Below are 22,349 nucleotides of genomic sequence, written 5' to 3'. Positions count from 1 at the left end.
GTTGTCAAAGTAGAGATGGCAATAGGTACCAAAGAACAAAAACACAATGTCCAAAAATAGCTGCCAGAGCTTTGTTGATGATGTGAAGCTACAATTTTGAAATACCAACACTCATGAAGTCATGAAGTCAGGAAGGATGAAATCACTTCCCAGAAAAAGGAAAATGAGCCAATGCTGAAAGGAATGGCTGTATATCAATTGAATAACTTGGACACAGCTTGAATTAAACGCCAAGGGAGACAATCTTTAACACATAGGTCAACTACTAATAAAAATTTTCCAAAACTTCTTGAACTTGAAAACTTCCTCACCGTCACACTCAAAATAACATTGATTTTCAGTGTAGCCCTGGGAATCGGTGGGAAAAAAAAGAAATATGCCCGGACATGTTCTTGACCTCTTCCCTTGGTCATGTGTACAATCACAGTGTGATGCATGCCGGGCCTCTCAGTAAGACTTGGGATGGGCGTGTTTCACTCAAATACAGCTGTGTTGTGGATAGACTTACACTAAGCTACACATAAACACACCCATACTCATAGGAGCCGAGTTACCAGGGTCAGAATGTTACACAGTTTGAAAAATTTGTGTTTTATGTGGCACTTCTGTGTCAGCATGAGAATACTGGCCACAGAAGAGAAGTTTTATGGTGGGGCCACACACACAAAGACACTATTAAACATCAGCCCAGGCACTGAGCGCAAAAACTGAAGCACACAATATGGCGTACCTGTTTGAGCACGTCTAACCCCACTTATAATGAACCACGTTTGCTCGAGATCAGGGATGTCAAACCCATTGGATATTGTGGGCTACACACGGTCTACTTTGATCTTAAGTGGGTCGGACCAGTGAAACTCCCCTTTCTGTCAGGGTAAGGAAGTTTAACTACACATTTAATCCGTGAGATATCCTAATATAAGCAAAAGAGTTACAGTTTCAACATTATGTCTCAGTTTTTGAACATGATAAAGAAATGCTGTTGTAGTAAATGAAAGAAATCTGTTAGCACGACTACAGAGAAAAGTCCTGGCATGCTTTTGCCCAGACTGTCCTTCGACTGTAAAACAGGTTTTGTTTTTATTTTCCCAAAGCCACCCGGTGGGCTGGATTGGTGTCTGTTTCAGGCCAATTCTGGCCCTGAGGCCTTATGTTTGACCCCCCTGCTCTAGATACAGTGTTGAGTCAGAGCTATCAGAAAGATTATTACATCAATACAACTCTCTCCAGGTGGGCTGGAGATGCTAATTCTAAGTCAATAAGGAATTCTTACCAGACTTGGTGATATTTAAGCTCTACTCTTGCTACTTTGATCTGCTACAATTTATTTGTACAGCCCAACATAATGCATGTATAAATGGTATTTACTTGCCAGGACCAGCAATATTTTCCAACCCCCCAAAATGGACACTTCAGTAGAAGAGTACAGAGTGTCCAAGAAAAAAGACTAAAACAAACTGAAAACGCAGTTCCAATATAATCAATAATGGAGTCCAGCAGATGACAGTAAGTAAAAAAAAACAACAACTTAAGACTTAGCTTACCTGCCCAGCTATGTGGCTCCGCGTGGGCTGAAGTATTCTGAGGCTGACAAAAGCAGTGGTGTTTCAGAAAAAGGCAAAGGTCGTCTGGAAGCAATTTTCCTGCACAAAGGAAAAGCAAGAGAAAAGAAGACAGGTGTCAGCTTAATGTCATCATCACGCAGCCCAGTAAGCTCCTTTGACAAGTCAGATCCTGTATATAGGCTCGTGAAATTGATTTCTGTTTCAAAATGACAAAAAACTAAGGGGAAAAAAAACACAAGTTGAGAACAAAAACTTTATTTTGATAAAGTCTGAGTTCCACTAGAAAGAAACGACAATTGTGCAGTTTGAAAAGTTTGGAAATCAAGAGTTCACAGATAATTTTTTCTCTTCAAGAGACCGGTACGGCGCTGAGCGACGGCACGGTTAATAATGCTGGGGAAGGGAACGCGGAGCGCGAGCTGCTTCATCATCTTAACTACAGATAAAACTAACCTAAAAAATCTCTTAAGAGGAGGCAGGACTCTCGCCGCTATCCTGCTTTTTCACTAAAAGCACCAACACACAGTCTAAGGCAAGAAATAAAGAAGTGCTCTACTCAACAAGGGCAAATATAATTAATAACAGCAATAGTAGGAGCAATCAGACATAGTAATAAAATATCTTCTTTGTGCTTTGTGGTCAGTGCCTGTCCACAAAGCACCAAGCTTGGAATGAGGCTGGCAAAACACCGCTCCCTCTTGGTGTGTCATAATCTCCATACGCATTCATATCAACCAGTCACAAACCTCAGCTCGCATTAATTATGCCAACAGACTAAGCCAATCCAAACCCCTTCTCCACAACACATCACATCCTGATTTCTCTTTAAAAGCCATGACTCAACAGAAATTAGACATGAACCACTCCCCTGCCCTAAAGTCATCCCTGTAGGCATGGCATTCTGGATTTGCCCACTTATAATGTAGTCTGCTCAGGCAAGAAACCAAGCTATATAAGGAATTGTTAGGGCAGACCTCTGCTAGTGGCTCTAAACTGTTAGAGTTGGGGGCTGGGGAGTCTACACTGAAAGGTTTTTTTTTTGTTTGTTTTGTTTTAAGAGGGTCAACTTGCTAAACATGACTAGGCCCTTAATGTATAATCCAACACTAATATTGGCAGAGGGTGGGGGAGGTCGGCAGGTGTGAGTACTGGGAATGTGTCAATATTGGGGAGTACCCACAAGTATTTGGTGAACATTTATACTAGGAATTAAGCCACTTTTTTTTAATAGTCATTACTCTTTGCAGTATTTTTAAATTGTAAGGTATGAGAGGGACAATGAAGGAGAAACTGAGTCTGAGATGCCACAAGTCTCAATAAGCGTAACAAGTTGCATAAGAAGTCAGGGGGAAGTGCTCCACATATGAATTTAAAAAGGTCAGTTCTCCCCGGGTTTATGCTCGAACACTTCTTTCCTCTGGCTCTAATCGGCAGGGCACTACAGTGTTTCTACAAGGCAGACAGACACAAGGAGCTGCACAACTCTTTATGGCAGTTAAGCAATGGTAATGAGGCAAGATACAGAGCTGAGCACACTAGGCTACTGCCACTGCAAAGTGTTTTATTGCATCCCAACAGCACTACTGCACCCACTGCTTGTTCTGTGCCTATATTGTAATGGCTCTGCAAACTTTGATGAATTACTAGCGGCTGATTGCGCTATGGACATCTTTCATGTATAACGTTTGGGAAATCGTTACTCTAAGATCAAAACTGAAAGGCTGAATCGACCTGCTGTGTCGAGAGTAGGATTTGTAACAGGTTCTGACATGACAACTCGCATGTTCAGCAGCCCGTTTGATCAAAAGAAATCTCTATGGGAACGAAACATGCCAAACTCAACAGAACCCGAATCAAGGGCTTAGCGTGTTACTACCCCCCATATCACACATGACATTATGGTCTCTGAACAGAAATGCAAAGTTTTAAAGACACATGCATGATAGCTTACAGCAATCCTGTGAACAGGATCACTGCAAAAGTATTTGATTTACAGAGACACGGAGTGTAAAGCTATGAGGGCTGCCATGATGCTAAAATACCGATACGCAGGAAAATACTAAAAAAACATTTTCAGTACCACGGGGAAGATTTTGATCCCACCCTGCAACAACAGAAGTAATGATGAAGTCACATCTCGAAAAAGTCGACTTGCTAATTTTCAATGAATTTGCCTATTTTTCCCAAGTTTGGCTCGTCCCCACTCTTAGGTTTACTGCTAGAAGAATAAACAAGGCTGAAGGGAGTAGGGTTTGGTTTTTTGTAGTATAAGAGGAAACCCCAGTGCTTATTCCTAAACCGCAAGGTGACAGAATTCACAGAATGTACTCACATTTAGAAAAAAGACAACTTTCATTGTGTAAATTGTGGTGGGAAACTTGAGAAACTTCAAAAGGATTTTATCATCATGAGGCTCCTCTGCTCTGCTCAGCTCGCCGTTTCTGTGAGAAACTCATGCATCCCAAGGTCTGTTATACATAAAAACCCTGCCTTCTTTATCTGTGTTTAACAGGTATTAATTACCCTTCACTTTATGCTGAACAAAGAACCTTGTGTGCATTGTCACCCCTCACAAAACACCTATCCCGGGAAACAGGGTGGACTCAAATATCATACAAATAAAACACCAAAGGACATGTTAAAGCCTTGATTTCAGTTTTAAGGAGTTTAACATTCAAAATAAGGTTCTGTTGTCTTCATGGGATGTGCAGATGTTTGTCCCTTTCTTGCATGTGTTTCCATTAGCTGTATGTCCAGGGTAAATAGGCGAGGAAGTCACAGGACGGGCAGCTGACTGCTATGGTCCACAGAGCATATCTTCAGGCCAAGACCCTGTTCATAAGATAACAACTTTACCATGACCCTCAGAGGAAATATTTGAGCAAAAAGAGGCTCAAATCCAGTCACTGGATAGTGCTAAATGCATTCACCAGGAATAAAAAAACAAAAACAAAACCCCCCCACTCAAACCTCATTCAGTATCAGCCAGCCACTCCGTCTCTCTGGTAAATGGATTATGTCATGACTCAAGCATCTTGTAACCTAAGCAGACTGTGACAAGTGACTGAGTAGATGTAATATGTGTGAAAGAATAACCATGCAATGCTAAACAATGAGCTGGAATGGAGTGCTACCAAGTAGTACATTAACCATGATGTCATTAATGGGCATCTTAGAGCCAGGGCAGAAAAAGCACCAGATCCGATCCAAGAGTCAGGGCCTTGCATTGTATTTAGATGGCATCGGTCACTATATTTAAATGCGATTCTGCAGGAGGACAGAAAGGGAGCCTGACGTCTTCCATGCTGCTTAATAAAATCCTGTTATCACAGGCCTAATGTGAGATGTTTCAATTGTCTTGCTTTCGTAGTATTTATACATTTTTCTCGATCTATGTTCCTTCTAAACTCCCCGGCTTTCTTTTCCCTTTCTCTAAATACAGTGGGCCCACTGTTCAACTCCCAGGGTGGGAAGCTGGCTCTACATCTGACACATCCAAGGACAAAAGGGAAACTCCAGATTGCCGTGGTGAGGGCAGCCACCCGTGGCAGTGCTCAGCAGGATTCCAGTTGTTTATGGTTGGCACTAATTACAGATTGGGAGACTCACCAAGCTCTAGAAACTTCAGTTGGCACAAAGAAAGGAGAAAACGCGCTTTGACAAGAAAAAACACAGGGTAACCATTAAGACTGTCTCCCCTTGCAGCAAGCCAGATAAAACATGGAGTGATGTAAACTCATTAGGATGGCTGAAAGGCATCACTCAGGATCGAATTGAAACTCCAAGGCAAACGTTCCCTTCTGCATGAACGCAATGTTTTTACATTATTGCTACCGTTATGTAAAGAGCATGCACGTGTGAAGTTGAATTCAGACTATAAGGTGTTGCTAATCAGAGCCTGACTGATACTGTGTCAGACGACTTTTGTTATGTGTAGTTATGACTCAATAAAAACATAATATGACAACGCAGTTTAAAAATAATCTTGTTTTGTTGTCAACTTTCTCCCATATCTGCTTTTTAGATTCTCATTTATGGATGCAGATACCAAATAGCCAACTGTGGTTGATATATCAGCCACGCTGATGCATACATGAGATTAAGTATCTCATCCAATAGGAGATGAATTCCTCCTTTTTTCAAAGACACCTGTCTTTAAAGAGCTCTCCAAAGCTGTCTTCATCTTTCTCACTAAATATGGTTTTCTGCCCAAAATTCACCAGCGACAATTTGTCTCCTGCACCAACACTTTAACAGCATACAGCATCTTGTTAACTGTGCGAACATATTTTCTTTTCCTTTCAAAGACTTGACTTACAAGCTAATAGCCCATTAGGCCCCAAAAGGTGAGCAAGTTTAAAAATAGCATAAAGTTCAGACATAATGATTTAAAGGTACAGCTTATATTAAGTCAGAATAAAAACTTCAAAGAAAGAAATACAATTGTTGAACATAGCTGTTTGTTTGAGCTGACAAGAAAGGTATCGGGAGTCAGAGAAGGAAATTAGCAAATCAAACGGAGCGCTGAGTAAAATCCAGCAGACAGTCCCTTTGAAATGTACACTGCAGAGGAATGCTTTATCCAAACAGAGTAGCTCACTGCTTTGCAATTAAACACTCAAGTATGTTACACTCCCCTAAGCTTAGTGCTAGTTAGTTTCCCTTGTTTCAAATGAAACTAACAGCTTTTAAATTAAAAAAAAAGAAAATGTAAACATAAAACAATCTTAAAAAAATTTGAAAGTCTTCTTTGTTCTATCCAAATCTTTGATCACATCTATGATGAGCCCTGGAAGGTGAAACATTTGCTTTTAAGTGTTTTCATCCATTCATTTGGATTCTGGAAATTTGTTTGTTGAGCTCTTAATCAAGAAAATTAGTCTGATTTCCAACTAAGCTGGATACTATATGGAAGATGAAGCTTAGTTTTTCATGCACAGACTTAACTTGAGTGAGCTGGCTGGAAATATCTATTGTCAAAGTACACTTGGTAACTAACTTTAGCACTTTTTGAATAAAGTAGTATGAATAAATATGAATGAGTTGGTATGACTGTGTCAGTAAAATAATTCTTGATTTCTAAATGTATTGAAGTCATGTTTATTTTAAATGAGATTTGAATAAAGATTTTGATTTATATCTACTATTAATAACATTATTGCCTAATAACAACTTGTGTCCCACATCATTACTCATCGCAAATGAAACAAACTTTCTCTTATCTCTGATCTCCTATGCTACCATTAGCAGAGACTCTGTCACATGTTGGTGCAGGTGCTCTACTCTTGTATTTGGAGAGAAAAAGATGTGCTGGCAAAAAAAAGAGAAATTTGCAAGCCAGATACGCATGTATGCTCTATTTTTACATCTTTACATCTTATTTCCTCTTCAGCGAAGCGAAGAAAACAAACACTCAACATTTCTAATGAAACTCCTCCTTAATATGCCAAAGAAAACCAGAGGGAGGAACGAACCCTTATGTCTGAGCATCATATTTTTACTTTGATCTCACAATATGCCATCCCAGGACTGAATCCAGACATAAAAAATTAACTGCATAATGGAGCTTGTGCTGCTGTATCCTGTTTGCCAGCCACGTGCTCATTGGCCAGTTTGTGCACAACCTCTGTTCCTGTCAGTCAACAGTCCTCTGGATCATAGCACTCCCAGCTCCTCCTCCTCCTTCTTCTGTTCCTGGCCCAAATCTAGTGTCTGAATGCCAAAACCTGGGCTGGACACCGACCTGCTATCATGATCACCATGAAATTTCACAGGCAACGAGTTAGTTCAAACACAAAATCTGCAAACTTGTTTCTCTCATCCACCACTTATTCTTTCCCAACATTCTCAGACAGACACGTCACACTCGTCTCATCCCCTGCAGACATTTTGCCAGGGGTCCCCGATGAGCTGCTAGCCTGATATAGCTGTGGTATGGGCTGGGGTGTGGGCCAGAGTCTGAAGGAATGGGAGTGTTTGTTTTCTTCCCATTCAATCTTCATGCGATCAAGATCATGTCGCGCACCATGATCTTCATCAAGCCCTTGCACCACCAGGAAGGAGTTACAGAGATATGACATGCACTGTTATTGCTAATGAGATCACAGTGTGGATAGGCTGTGTGTGTGCGTGTGTGTGTACTCAGTGTGACAGAGAATGAAGCGGGGGGGCTTCGATGAGTTAAAAATGTAATTTGAGATGTTCCCTCGCTCTGCTGGGCAACTTAAAAAAGGGGTGAGTCTGCAAATTTAATTTGAGCAGCACCAACAGGATTATTTGTGGGAAAGAGTCTTGCTATGTCAGGCAAGGTCAGGCAGGAGATGTTTGTTTACAAGTGGGGAGGTGGTGAATGCTGGGAGGCTTTTTTGTGAATGTTGTGTAACGTCGACGAAATGCCAGGTGACAGAATAAGGTATGATTGCTCTTCTCACTGTAAAGTGCACAGCTTTTGAAATGCTCTTCTGTTCAGTCCAAATGTAGATTTAACTCACAGGACTAAGGAAGGACAAAAGATGAATCATTTATGGGGCCAAAGCCAACTTTTACTACCGAGCTTGACCTTAATTTGAAAATTTCTACTTCTCAGACCTGTGAGCGAGCGTTCACTCGCCACTTTACGAGGTTTACAGAGTCAAAACAGTACCATCCACTGCAAAGGTCCTGCTATAAATCCAATGCTGCTTCAACTCTATGATGATGATTCTTCTCGATGTGGTTTGTGGTGCTTATTTCACATTTACTGCACTGCGGTATAATACATGCAGGATGTTAGGGTTGTGCTGATGGACGATGATGCCGTTGATTGATGATGGTCAAAGTGCGCAGTAACAGCTCGCCAGTCAAGGCGATGTTTAGCTCATCTCCACACTGATGCATTAAACAGACATTATCATTATTATGACAATCATAATAAATTGTGCCTTCCTTTTATCTCGCTTCTGAACTTGCGCACCCACACACCCCTAAATATATCTGTGCTGCATCAGAAGTTCACGTCGCAGACTTCAGGACACTTTGAAATTAATGTTTTGTGTAGAGCGGCTATACTGATTGATGGACAACATTAAATGACAGAAAACAGAAGGATATTTTTGACTGATGCGACTGTGCTCCTTGATCACATCTCCTTATTTTTGCCCCCATCCACTGTGAAAAACTCCAAGAACAGCAGAAGAGAGACAAGTAAGTAATCTTACACATTTAACAACGTGTCCACTTGTGTTCACAAATTACAATAAAGGTAATTAATTCAAGGCTGTATGTCTTTCATTTGTTTTTCCTCCTGCCCACAGAATCATTTATGCCACTATAAGTGCAAACATCAATGCCAACAAGCTATATGATCACTACATGTAAAAACAGCAGCGGGATGCCAAATAATGAAAATCTTTTTTTTTTTAATCTTTTATCAAAACCACTGAACAGATCGTTTTTATTGTTTTGGTTCTGTGGTTTCATGTTGTTGTTATTTTATTTCTGTTTTATGATGTAACTAAAGTGCTTTATATTTCATATACTCCTAATAAGGCGGCTGTGTCTGTTTATCCACCTTCACTCTACGATTTCATGTGATAGCAAATGTGATTTTCATGTTACTGAAATCTCACCAATACTGTAATATTGGGCATATTAACTGCCCAGCTATAAATTTTACTACACCGTCCACACCCAAATGGGTCTCTATTTTTGCCAGTAATTTATGTGCCAACTCTACACTATTCACTTTATGATGTGAAAATTGGGTTCGCTGACATTAAGTCTCCTTGATGGTCTATGCTGAACAAAATAGTAATAAAACAGTGATTAGATTGTAGAAACGCGACACTGCCAGCATACATTTCAGTCACCCGCTACAGTTCAAGACAGCACTTAACACAATGTTCCCAAAGCCCAAATCAGCTAAAGCCGAAGCAACTGAAGACAAATATTGAAGTCAGTCGGGTTCATTAGTGAATTAGAACAAGATTAGAAACAGCCCATCTGACTGTAAGAGCAAAAGATAAAAAACAGACAATTTCTACATTTCACATTTAAATGGGAACAATTGAGTCATGATGACCTAGTTAAGCATTTAGAACGCTGAAAGAAGGTTTAATGCATTTGCAATGTTAGAAAAAGAAACCATTACATAGCGTGGATTTGTAAAGAACCACGCTCATAGCCCCAGTTCGTCTCATCTGTCATTTATGAGACTAAATAATAGGAAGCACCTTAAAGCAACTATGAAACTCAGCAAAACCCTGCATCAAAAAGCATCGTTTATAAGACTTTTCTTTCTACAGGCAAAGCTGTATCACTGACAGCCTTTTTGATATCCAACAAAACCAACTGCAGTTCACCCTGAAAAGTTAACTTTCAGGTTCACTGCTATGGTAAACAAGTCCAAGAGCCTCGAGTTATGTCTGAGAGATCTTAGCACGACGTGGAGCAAGTTATTTTGAGATGCAAGGTGAGTCCACAAGAGTTACTGAGGTTAAAGGCTGGCCAAAAGTGCTCTCAACACATTCCAGCAGGCCAGAATTGTTTTGGCATCGCTGCAGCTACAACCCCTCACCGAGGCTTTGTCCTAACTCAAACAAATACTTGTGCAGATACATCACCGCAGATTGATGCCCGAAGAGGAGATTATCCTGCCATATATGGAGTTCAATACAGCTCATGTAACACTTCCTTTAAATCTACACAACTTGGAGCTATTCTCCAAAATTCAACATGAAAAAAAAAACATTTAAAAAAAGGAAAACTACAGACATGGAGACAGAGAGAGCATTTTCCCCCTCCTCTTAGACAGGTTTTGTCAGAGGGCTTTCTGTTTCCCTGTTCGGTAACGCTGGTCCAGTGTAAAACTCTGTCAGAGCAAATCCCCTAAAGCAGTCACTAGGCCAGCCTGATGCCAACACTGTCCTAGATCAAAAGCCGGCGCTGAGAAACACTGGTGATGCAGGGGATATTGTTCACCTGCTCCAGAGATGTATGATGACTGTGCCGAGAATGTGTGCAGGTGTACAGCACGCACATGAGCAGGGCGACCTCAGATGTATGAGCACGTCTGTATAGTTAGGAACGTCAGGTTTACATTTAAAACATCTTTACTTCAGTTATTGGCATTACCTCTTATTACCCTTCCTATTATAGGTAGGTGACATAAAGAGGAAAATGATATATTTGCAATAACACCAGCAATCTTCTATCTTATAGATCACATTCAAACAAGCCAAATGCCAGACTGCATTTTTGATTTATTGGCACAATAAATATGTGACACAAAGAGATTCAAGGAACTCTAGCGAGGTGAAGAAAAAAAGCCCTTAGTCTATTAGTCTGTGTCCAAAAAAAAAAAAAAAAAAAAAAAAGTCCTAATCAAGATCTTCGATCAATGATCAAAGAGTACCTGAATATGGCAGAGTGTCTTTCCTTCATCCTGCCACCCCTAATCTTGAATGTCAGTTAAGTGCAACCTGTAGCTCAGTGAGCAAAGAAGAGGAATGATTCGACATCATGAGAACTGGAGGGAGAATAAATTTACATTTCCGGATTTAATCGTCACACAGAGAACCTGAACTGAATTGTGAGATTGCCAAAGCCAGCGCTATAATTCATCTCAGATTTAATCACCAGAAATGCAGAACTGTGGGACCGAGCCTGGAGGCACTCAGCTTCTAAATGAAATTGGAAACCAGATTCGCCCTGATTTTGATCTCCCTCTACATATTGTTAGCTTTTATTTGGCCGTCTTCCGTCCCAGCCTTAGGCAGCAATTTGTGTTAGTTCTCACAGTGAGGGAGGCATAAGGAGCTAAGACAGCAAAGAAGTTTAAAGAATACTTTATTGAGCTTCCTGGTTTGTTTCTCAGCATTTCCTTTATTATTACACTTTAAACAAAAAGTGCATGTGACAGCCCGCACATTTCTCTGACTTAATATAGCCCAGTTAGTATATAACACAAAGATGAACGTGGTCAACCAGTCACCAGTATCAAGACATGGTTGCTGGTCCATATAATCCCATAATCACTGCAGAAATACGTGGTAATTCCAAAGGGTTCCCAAACTTCTTGCCAATGTAAATGGCACTACCCTCCAGCCTAGCGCTATCTGACACACAGGAGTGAATTTAAAATCAAAACGGGTATAGCTTTCAGCCTCCATACTGCTCAATTATCATCCATCCACTTTCCACTAACCACCAAAAGCAATAGCTAATGTAATATTTGACATGACGCACATCAATCAGCTGTTAACTAGACATTGATGAGGCCCTGCATTAGTTTTTACAAGCAGTCGAACCGGTGAAAGGTCTGGAAGACGTCAATAATAAAAGGGGCTTTACGTCACCACTAGCCCTGGTTTTATGGACCCAACAAGACAATGATGATGATGATGATGATGATGATGATGATGATGATGATGACAGGAATAGTCTATCTCACACTCACTAGTGAGATCAAAAGGAGAATATCTGACACCATTAAATCACTGGTGGAGCAGCTTTAGCCCAATAAGCCAGTTTGGGATGTACTAAAAAGCCAAACATTTGCTGCTCTGTGAAGAGGAGACACACTTTTGAATGACACACTTTAGCGAAAGGGCAAAGTTTGACACGGGGCGAGCAGCAGCATTATGTTTTAGGCCAAAGTTATATGGGTCATAACTTAATATAATAGGAAAGTCTACAGTAAACTCTTTGTCTGATTGCTCCTGTCTCATGTTACTTGTCTAATGGATGAATTAAAAAATGCAAGTAATGTGCGTCTGTAAAACAAGCAAACATCGATGTTGGTGAAATCTATTTTATATGCACCACCGCTTTATAATAACACAAGCTCGGCTGATAGCTCGTTAGACTTACATTCTCAAGGTCAGCACTTGAGCTAACAGCTTATCAACAAAGCCACAGCCTTGAATTTCCCAGATAATCACAAATGTTTGCAAAGTCAACATTCTTCTAAAGGTTAAACTAAACATTTCAACAGTGAGTGAATGGGACCTCAAAATAGAAAACAAAGCCAGTGCAGTAAAGATTAGCAACATTAACATTGCGAATTACCGTTTGAATAATAAATCCTGGAGCAGATTTTGCTAGGTATTTGGATTGAGGCCCAACACAGAAACAAATCTTATTAGCTTTTTTAAGGCTTTGTCCCACTGCTTTAATGCACGTTTGAGCACATAAATAACACATGTATGAGGACACCAACTTTCACACAGACCCACACAAATTGGCTGTGGGTGAGACTTGAATGTCCCATTTCTAAATGATCCAACACCCAGGCAGAAGTAGAAGCCTTGTGGCTGGCATACGATCCAAATGCTGCTGTGATCTTAATTATCCACAGTGTTCCCAGCACTGACTCAAAAAGTGGTGACACTTGAGCCAACTGGAATGATGACATGTCAGGTCACAGAAATCAGAGAAAAAAACTGAAAAATGTCAGTTGTATTTCCAGCTACTAACACTGAATTACTGAATACATGAAATATCTCTGATTTCATGAATGACAAAAAAAAATAACAATAGTCAACAATAACAATAGTTCTGCCGTTCATCCAGTAAATTCATTTGAACTTCTTCTGACATTTTCCTACCTGGATGACTTGGATGACATTACACTGACTTTTGGTAAGCGCAGTGTTATTGCCTGATAGCTGCAAAATGTACTCAGAAGAAGTCGCGACCTGGAGCTGCCAGCATGAATTACACCGAGACCAGACTTCCCAAACAAAACACAATCGGGCTCCAGCTTTGCCTCGATCATAGACAGAGCTGAAGATTTGGAGATGGCTTCTAGCCCACACTGCACTTTATCAGGATCCAATGACCTTCTAAAATCAGGAGTGTTTTTGCTGTGAAACAGCAACATGGCCAAATGCCTCACAATGTAACAAGGTGAACAAGGACTGTGGCATTTAATAAATAAAAAAATTAAAAAAGAGGTACGTGTGAATTTTAAACAAGTTTGCTACTTATACTGAAATAATACATTTTGACCAAAAAAAAAACAAAGATATAAAACTACATTGTTTCTGTCAACTGGCTAAACTTCAGTCCATGCAATCCTGGTAGCAACATGTACTCTCAACTAGTTTTCTTGATTGTGTCCACAACAAACACTACACATGCCCGGTCACAGGAAGCGTGACTGCTTCATGGCTCCATTACTCGACTGTTGCCAGGCTAACTTCACCACAGCTGCCTGTAATGTGTGTTGGACTCCTAAGTTAGCAGCATAGAGAAGAATTACATTAGTTGTTTCAAGTTTGCGTTTTGTTCTTTTCCAGGAATTAGATGAACTACACACATTGTATACTAAAATGTTACCAGTATGAAATCCTGAGAATGTCACTGATTCTCATTCTGATACTGATGTTTTTCCCATAAATTCTGTGTGCTTCAAATCACAAGTTAAGTACAGCCAGGCCTTTATTTGTGAATGCATGGACAACTGAGTGTGGAATATTGAAATAAATGTTAACGACAGTGGTGGGGGTTTCCAGATCCATTGTGTGAGGCTCAACTTTGGTCACAGAGGCACTGTGGGGGCATCCATGTGCCATCCATGTGACCGCAGAGCACAGTCACTGCAAAGCACATGTGGATCTTGTAAGCAGGCTCAGAAATAGTATAACAACTACTCCTTCATGGTGTGCCTGTCTACAAGAAAGTACTAAGCAAAATTACTTATGAGAAAAAAAATATTTACATCCTTATGGTAATCTGTATAAAGATAATCAATGCAGGAAAATAGTCCCAATCACTGATAGACTGTATCATTATTAATACTGATACATGAGTAAATCTTTCACCATTGTAGCTATATTTGCGCTGGACTGCACTAACTGCTCATCATCAATCCAAAGTAACTGTAGTGGCACTGAAGTACAAAATGGCAATAAAGTAAATATTCACATGAACGACAAGGAGTTTAAAGTACTTAAGTCAAAAGCCTACTGCCCCCAATCTCAACGTATATCAGGAATGCAAAGATGAACCTGATAGAGAGTGAAAGACATAAAATATAAACCTCACTTTGACGTAAAATCCAGGTTAAAAGCTGCAGTAATAAGATCTGAATCTGGTACCACTGCTACTTTTATACAACAGGAATGCCTTTGAGCAGCTGTATGTGTGTACATCTCATAACCCCTGGGTCACACCTGTTACCTTGCTAAACCTTTGTCCCAGAGCAAGCTCAGGGGTCAAGGATCAAAGGTCATGGTGTCACATGACACATCCTTGACAGATTTGTTTCGGTCCAGTCATACTTATACCTTCTACCATCTGAGAAATGACCTTTTTTTAGGTTGCTGAATTTTCTGCAAAGCAAACACCTTCATAATAACACCAATTATCAGCATTATTTCTTGTAAACTGAAACAAAAACAAACACAGGTTCTAATGAAATGACAGACTAAGGGTGTGAGAATAACTTTCAATTCATGACGGGTTTTCTGCAGTTAAGCAAGGATGATGCATACTGCAAATCTCTAACACTGACTTAACCATGCAGTCCCACATAACGCACTTCAATAACCTCCAAACAGCAGCACTAAAAGATCAAGTTGCCAGAAAATACTTGAGCTCAATTAAGTCCCACCCACACCGGAGGAAAACGACTTTGTATTGCATAAATGTGCCTCCGTGTCAATTCTGGCTGATAAATGCCTAAAAGCTGCAGCAGAGTGGGATGCACTAACAAAATCGTACAGAACCTCGAGGTAGACAGAGGCAGAAAGAAATGAGCGATCAGCAGGAAGAATAAGAAAGCTGTGGGACTGTAAGCAAGTTATTTTCTTACTGCTCAGACATCTAAATTTTGTGCACACAGCTAATTGAGTTTAAAAATTCCAATCCTAAACCTATATGCTCCAACTGGACACAACATGGGCACTCCCATATTGATTTGCTGTTCGACTTTGTGTTTTCACTTAAATATGAAAAACCTCATTACGGTATAGGTAATATTGCAATTATGCAGCAGTGTATCTCAGGACGTGCTATGAAGTAACACCAGAGTAATGTAGCACCTGTGTAAGTAACAAGTAATGTGTAATAAACTGACTTTTTTCGAATAATATCCAACATTAGGCACCAGGCACTGACATCAATAAAGCTTCATCAATATAGCGACCTCGTCATGAGACTCAGATTAATCCATAACATATTTTACTTTAATGTGTTCAGCGCCGTCACGCTGCTCTGTACCAGAGTAAGGATGTTTAAACACAAAGCTCATTAGCTCAAACTACAGTAATTTATGGAGAGCGAAATCCTGTTTGTATGTTTTCAATTTCATAAAACATTCAAAAAACAACACTGTAAACTTCCTATCCAGAGGGATAATATTACTGACCCCGTGAAATGAACAATCAGGCAGCACATACAGTGTGTGAATGTGTGCGTGAATGGGTGGATGACTGGATATGTAAAGTGCTTTGGGGTCCTTAGGGACTAGTAAAGCGCTATATAAATACAGGCCATTTACCATTTACATAATCTACTGATGAAGATTCTTCAGCCATTCTGAGTCATATTCTTGGTTACACCTGACTAAAGTTTGCACTGTTAAGTTTTCATACAACAACTTTTTTTTTGGAAATCCACAGGCTGTTTTATTTATTGAGAAAAAAAACTGTACCAGGATCCACTTTTTTTAAAAAAAACCCAAACAAATAGTATTTGACAAACAAATAGGAATGACGCCCAGTTCAGGCAAAACTCTGGGTCACTGAACTAACCAGCTAACAAAGACAACTTTCATTCCAGTTCACAACACAAAAAGATTCTGAGACATGTCTCCGAGCCAACGCATCATCCAAGGCATTTACAAAAAGGAGCCCAGTGTAACGTAAAAGGTCATTTAGATCCCATTTATATCATTTACAGTTTGGTAGCATAGATCAGCACCACACCTGACAATCTGTGATGGGCAAACAGCAAGGTCAAAGGCAAAAAAAAAAAAAAAAAGAAGAAAGAAAATGCTATTATATCTTGCTCCAATCACCTCAGCATATAGCCCTACTGCCAGACTGCACCTCCATCAGTCAAACAGCGAATCATAAAACCTCTTGCAGCTCTGTCAACCAGAGAAAACACTATCTTCTTGTTGCTCACCACAAAGAATGTCAGGTATGTTTGCAACTCTGAGATACTGCAAACAATCCAACAATTTTTGTGTTCGCACACTTCAGGACGGGGGATAAGCATCCACAGGGCACTTATCAGAAGGGAAATCTGAGATCGGCAACTTGGCCTCCCTCTCGTCTGCCTCCACCGGGTGAGGTAACAATCCCAGATGCCCACCTTTGTTGACATTGTAATCAAAACAAAAGAAAGGAGCAAGCAAAAACAAGGACCGACAACCTCAATCCCACATGAACGCACAAAGCAGAGCTCGTTTATCAAGAGCTCAGCGTCCGCTTCTGTCAACTTTTGCTGGCAGTGACTCGTAACACTGAAACAGAAGAAAGTTTTACTTTTACAATCAGCGATAAAAAAAAATCAAAACAAAAACACCAGACCAATTAATCCATGACGATCTTCAAAAACAACGGGACAGACAGTTGACTACAGATAACACGCCTGGCTCGACAGATGGAAGGCAAAAGTATCACTTTTTTTAAAAAAGGGTGCTCAAGCTCAGTTTTTAGGTAGCAATTTAAGGAAGGTTTTCACAACACTAGTGGTGAATTCTGTATTATATTTAAAGCTGTAGATTATAATTTCAGCCTTGTGATTAGGCCATATTAAAGAAACAAAACAGAAAAAAACAAGCTGACACAACAAACAGATGCATTTGAAAAGCAGTCCCAGTGAAATGCAGGACAACAGCATCTATTTTGCAACACAGGTCCCACTGTTGGGTTTGATTTAAATGGCTAGTTGAGTGGGATACAGGAGGATCGGATTCTCTTTTCTTTCTTTTGTTTTTGTCTTTTTTGGTAAGATGATCATGTGATCATGAAGCCCAGTGTTAACAATCAGTTGAATCTCTGAGTGGGAAGAATGACACACAAACTGGTGAACCGACACCTGTTTATCAGTATTGCAAGGAGGACTCTAGCAACCCACTCACTCCAAACAACCAGGAGGTGATCTTTAAATACATGCAGTTTATGCATTAAAACAGTACAATCTATAGGGGCACTACATGCATGTGACAGAAAGTTGATTTCTTTTTTTAGTTTTGTTGCATATAATCTGCACATAAATGCACGAGTGTTCGGCGGGGAGGAAAGTAACAGTGCTGAGAATAGCGAAACATCCTCTTTCCACTGTGTTTGTTATCCCCATTCAGGGTGGTGACTTCTCTCTCTCTTTCTCCCTCGCTCTCTCTCACACGCACGATCCCATCTCCCACTCCCCACTAAAAGACCCCTGGTGTTCCCTGGACCCCTGTTTGGTCAGCAGTTTAAAGTTAAGCTCTGCCTATCCTGTTCTGTAAACACGGCCAAGCTGTGTTTTGGGGATGGGCTCAATTCCACACCAGGTGTACGCAAAACCACACACGAGTGGCATCTTTTTGTTTGTGCGTTTGTTCTTAAACAAACTGATCTGTAGCCCTCCACTTCAGCCTTCACTCACTCAACTTATGACAGCAGCAGCAGCTATGTTACAAAGTCAGCACGCAGTCACTGATTAGCTCTCAGTTCGCTGAAGCCGAGCACGGCTAGCAAACTTCTCCGCTGGCTTCTCCTCACATCTCTATCCTGCACAAATCTGACATTACAACACGGAACCGCTAGTTTTTGGGGGGTTTTCCCTCCTCAAAGACACGACATACCTTCGCTGACAACCTGGAACTTGGGCAGCCGCAAGAAACTAGCGAGACTTGTGGCTGAGACACTTTCAATTTTGCGAAGGGGGGCGAAAAATGAACCCATAGCTAACTTTTCCATACCTTTTTTGAACGGCGAAGAGCTCCTCGTCGATACTATCACTTCTTGGCAGCCATGAACCCCGCTTCTGACAGCGTCGCCCTCGGCAGGAATAACGACAAAATCTGCCTGTGTTGTGCGACTGTGTGAGTGTGTGCCGCTCAACTCTTGCCAGTGCCCGTGATTTCTCCCACACCGCTCCTCTCTGCGTGGCTCCAGCAACAGCCGCTGCAGTTTTTTCCACCAGCCTGGCGCGGGAGCGAGCGCCCGGGATACTGGGCTGGCCTGAGAAGCGCGTGAACGCGCAGTTTGCAGGAGAGACGCCGAAGTGGGAAAAGTGGCCCTAAGAGATAAACAGGTCCGTGCGCTGTGACAAGGTAGTACAGATGCACACAGAGTAGTGTGTTAGCGACTGGGTAAAGGTTTTATCTGCCCTTGCGGTTTGTGTTTAGCTTAACCCAAATACACATATGTAGTCTTCAGGAAATCTGACTTTACTTTTACCATTTCTATATCGAGTGCGTGCATTTAAAATAAAGGTTATCTGAATACTGAGCGACTTCACTATATGTGAACTGAAAGAGTTATTTTCAGTAAAGCGATAAAAAAAAACACCGATGCACTCTGCGAGTCTATTCTCATACATTATTTGAAGTGCTACTGTTGTGACATTTGTACAGCGCCATGTCCTTTCTGTTAATGGCAAACACGGTCATTATCGGTGACGGTAAATTATGACGTTACACTTCAAAGCACAAATTCATTTCCAATACTTCATAATCAAAAACTAATTATTCAAAACCTCATCTGTCTTGGAACGACAGTTTGAAAGGAGGAGGCAAACAGATGGATTCAAAGGCGCCCCGAGTGCATGCGTGCGTGTGTGTATGCACGTGTGTGCATATGTCTGTTTGTGTGTAATAGTTATTGAAACGCGTTGAGTGCAGTTATTGAGTCTTTTGTTGACGTCATGCTTCTCTTAAGGGATGGTGACCAATGGAAAAAAAGAAATCCCCTCCTCCTGCTGCCTTCAGGCCCCCACAGCCAACTGAGTGTTAAAAACCAAACAGATATGAAACCACATGTAAGGAAAAATGTGTCATTTTTTTCTAACAGTTTGTACACTTGGCAACCAAGTGTGTGTGTGTGTGTTTAGGTTAGAGTATCAAACTTTGGTGTGATAGATTACAGATTAAGGGTTTTGGTTTGTGCCTAACAGAAAGGAAATAGGGTTTTGACAGGGGGTAACATCTGTGGCTTCGGTTTCACCTTGGAGGAAAAACGGTCAATTAACATAACACATAAATAATATCCTGGGTGGCAGCAACCTTGGTTTAATAGTACAGATCACATATTCTACCAGAGAATTTGGGAATAAGAGGAGAACCTGAAGGCAACATACTTGGGAAGAGGAGGAGGAACTGAGCCAGAAGTTGACATGTGGAAATGACTCAAGTTTTTTTTTTCCTCATCACATTCCAGGCATTGTTTCCTCCTCCTTACTGCCCAGGTCCTGGGCACCGAGGCCAAGGACTTTCCAGGGCTGGAGGAGAGTGAGTATGAATGAATGATGGATAAAAGGAAGCGGAAGGATGACTCTGATTTTCTTCTTTTTGCACGTGCAGAGTCACTTTGTCCTTCTCCAATTAAATAAATATAATGAAGCGGCATTGTTTCATCCTTTGTTGCCCCAGACCTTCTCTATGAGTCCCATGCTTGTCTGAGTAATTTGAAGAATATGAGCCTGTAAAATTACAAAAACTATTTTGGTATCGCAGTCACATGCGGCTCAAAAGTGTCTAAATGCAAGAAAAAAAAGAGACACTTCTATATTTTTTGGACAGCTTTTTATGTTGTAAGCAAAGAACATTTCATCAGAGTGGGAGCCGGGTTCAATGAGAGAGTGAGGCAGAGACAGGGAGATGTGAGTCAGGGTCGGCAAAAGAAAAGCGGTGAAGTTTGGACTGACTCATTGAAAGTAAGTGCACTGTCCCTGATAATAAAGCAGCAGAAAACTGACATGCAACTTTTTTCCCTATTATGGAACTAAGAGAAGCTGACAGACCACACAGGAGAACATCCATCATCGCTGTGAACCTCAGACACCATTTATCTTGCTACATTTCTGTCTCATACGTTTGCTCGTTATAATGTGTTATTCAAGTAAACCCTCCAGAAAAACTTCCTTTGAAATTTGAGGTGTTATCCACCCCCGTTACTGTAAACCTCCTACTTCCAGACATAATGAGAATCTGCATCAGCAGATCAGAAACAGACCTTACAGAATGCGTCGGTTCAACTTTTTTTGGCACAAGACGACCGAGACCACAGCTGCAAAGAAGCTGCTCTGCAGCTGACCATAATAAAAGATCTTAATCTCCAATCTGGGAAATCAGCAGCCGAACATAAAAGTGATGCCAATGAACCGGTTTGATCATCTGAGCCCGTTTAAAGATAATGAGTAGTATTAGAAGTAAGGCAGTGCATACAAGCATTTCCATAAATGCATACCAGCTCGTGTAATTAAGCCAACACCAGCTTAGCTCAAGCCTGACTGACTGACAAAAGGTAGGCTCAATCTGACCATAATAGTGCATGTTATTATGGGAACAGAAGCCATTCAGGACACTGAGAGCGTCAAGTGCCAGTTCAGCACATGACGCCTGACTCATCCTCTCTCCTGTGAGTCACTCCCTCCTCCTTTTGGTCCAGGATCAGTGGCTCTCTGCTCCTCTCTCCTAATGTCAACCATTCTACCGCCTGGATACCGGCCAGCGATGCAGGCACTGCCCCGCTGAGGAAGAAGACTTTTTTTTATTTAATTGTTTTGTATTCCACCGGGTGTTTCTCTGTTAAGACAAAAGACTGGGTGTGATGACGGCGTGGCAAGAAGAGGGCAAAAAGAGACGTCACGAGGGACCGAAGTGCTGCTTATCTGTCCCAACAATTCTGTCATGTCCTAAAACAGAGGTTATCACACAAGGCAGACTGGCTGCTTGGAAGTAAGAGGGCAACATGTGAACCTCAAGGGAAAACGTGATAACAAGGCATCACAGGAGCCGCTACCGTCTGCAGTGTATTCCTTTTCCTTGTTGTTTTTACAGCTTTGGCCTAATATCAAAGAGAGAAAAAAAAGCTGTAGTTAAGCTCATTATACAAATGAGCTTATGACCTACTGCACACACTGATGCCATGTACATGAAAGGTGAAAGGTGATCCTCGAAGCTAAAAAGTCAAGCAACTCTAATAACATATGAGATCTCAATGTTAACAGAGCTCTGTAAGATAAAGTTTCTCACCCGTAGTATTTGGCATTGCGAATCAGTTGATCATGTTTGTTGACGCTAACAGGCGTGAATGTACACATGGGTCAACAGGGCTGAAGCTGAAGCCAAGTGAGGTGGGAATGTGGATGTTTCCCGAGTTATCTCTTTGGGGGGTTTTCAGCAAGGAGAGGACTGAAGAGAAGACCAAAGCTATACTGGAGAACTCATAAAGGAAGACCCTGCTGTTAAATGGATGGATAGGTAGACGGTAACTTTGGGGTACCATGAGTCTATTTATCTATCACCACCAGCAGCTCAAGCTTTTCACTTGACAACTGGGAAATCTCAGGGTTCAAATTTTGTAAACATTGTTTTATCTTGCGCGATCCTGAATTCTCCTCTAGCACTTGTAGAAACCTGCAATCAGCTGGGATCAGGTTATATTCCAGTTTGCAAATGTTATCTGGAAACAGAATCTGCTAAGCATCAGTACCTTAACATGGTCACTGTGAACACGTTTATTCTAACATCACATTAGTCATAGTCAGGTTAATGTACAGATTGCTTATGTGCATAAACAACATAAGGTCTTTAACAGTAAATATTACCCCCAAAAGCTGGCGTTTGATCGGCTTCTGGGCTGT

At 41.0% G+C, this 22,349-nt stretch overlaps 1 protein-coding gene across 1 annotated transcript in view; it reads right to left on the bottom strand.

Annotated features, from left to right (window-relative positions):
* Nucleotides 1-18,729, bottom strand: part of peak1 (pseudopodium-enriched atypical kinase 1) — a 103,377-nt gene extending 84,648 nt beyond the window's left edge. The window contains exons 1-2 of the mRNA XM_082542093.1: nt 18,463-18,729; nt 1,545-1,643 (exon numbers count right to left, since the gene is read on the bottom strand). The gene's annotated coding sequence lies outside the window, so the exon portion shown is untranslated. The remainder of the gene's footprint in view (nt 1-1,544; nt 1,644-18,462) is intronic.
* Nucleotides 18,730-22,349: the final 3,620 nt, after the last annotated feature.

This window comes from Aulonocara stuartgranti (assembly GCF_965226115.1).
Source record: "Aulonocara stuartgranti genome assembly, chromosome: 7".
NCBI lineage: Eukaryota > Metazoa > Chordata > Actinopteri > Cichliformes > Cichlidae > Aulonocara > Aulonocara stuartgranti.
The sequence above is the reverse complement of the archived record's forward strand: the minus strand, read 5'-3'. Positions and strand labels throughout refer to the sequence as shown.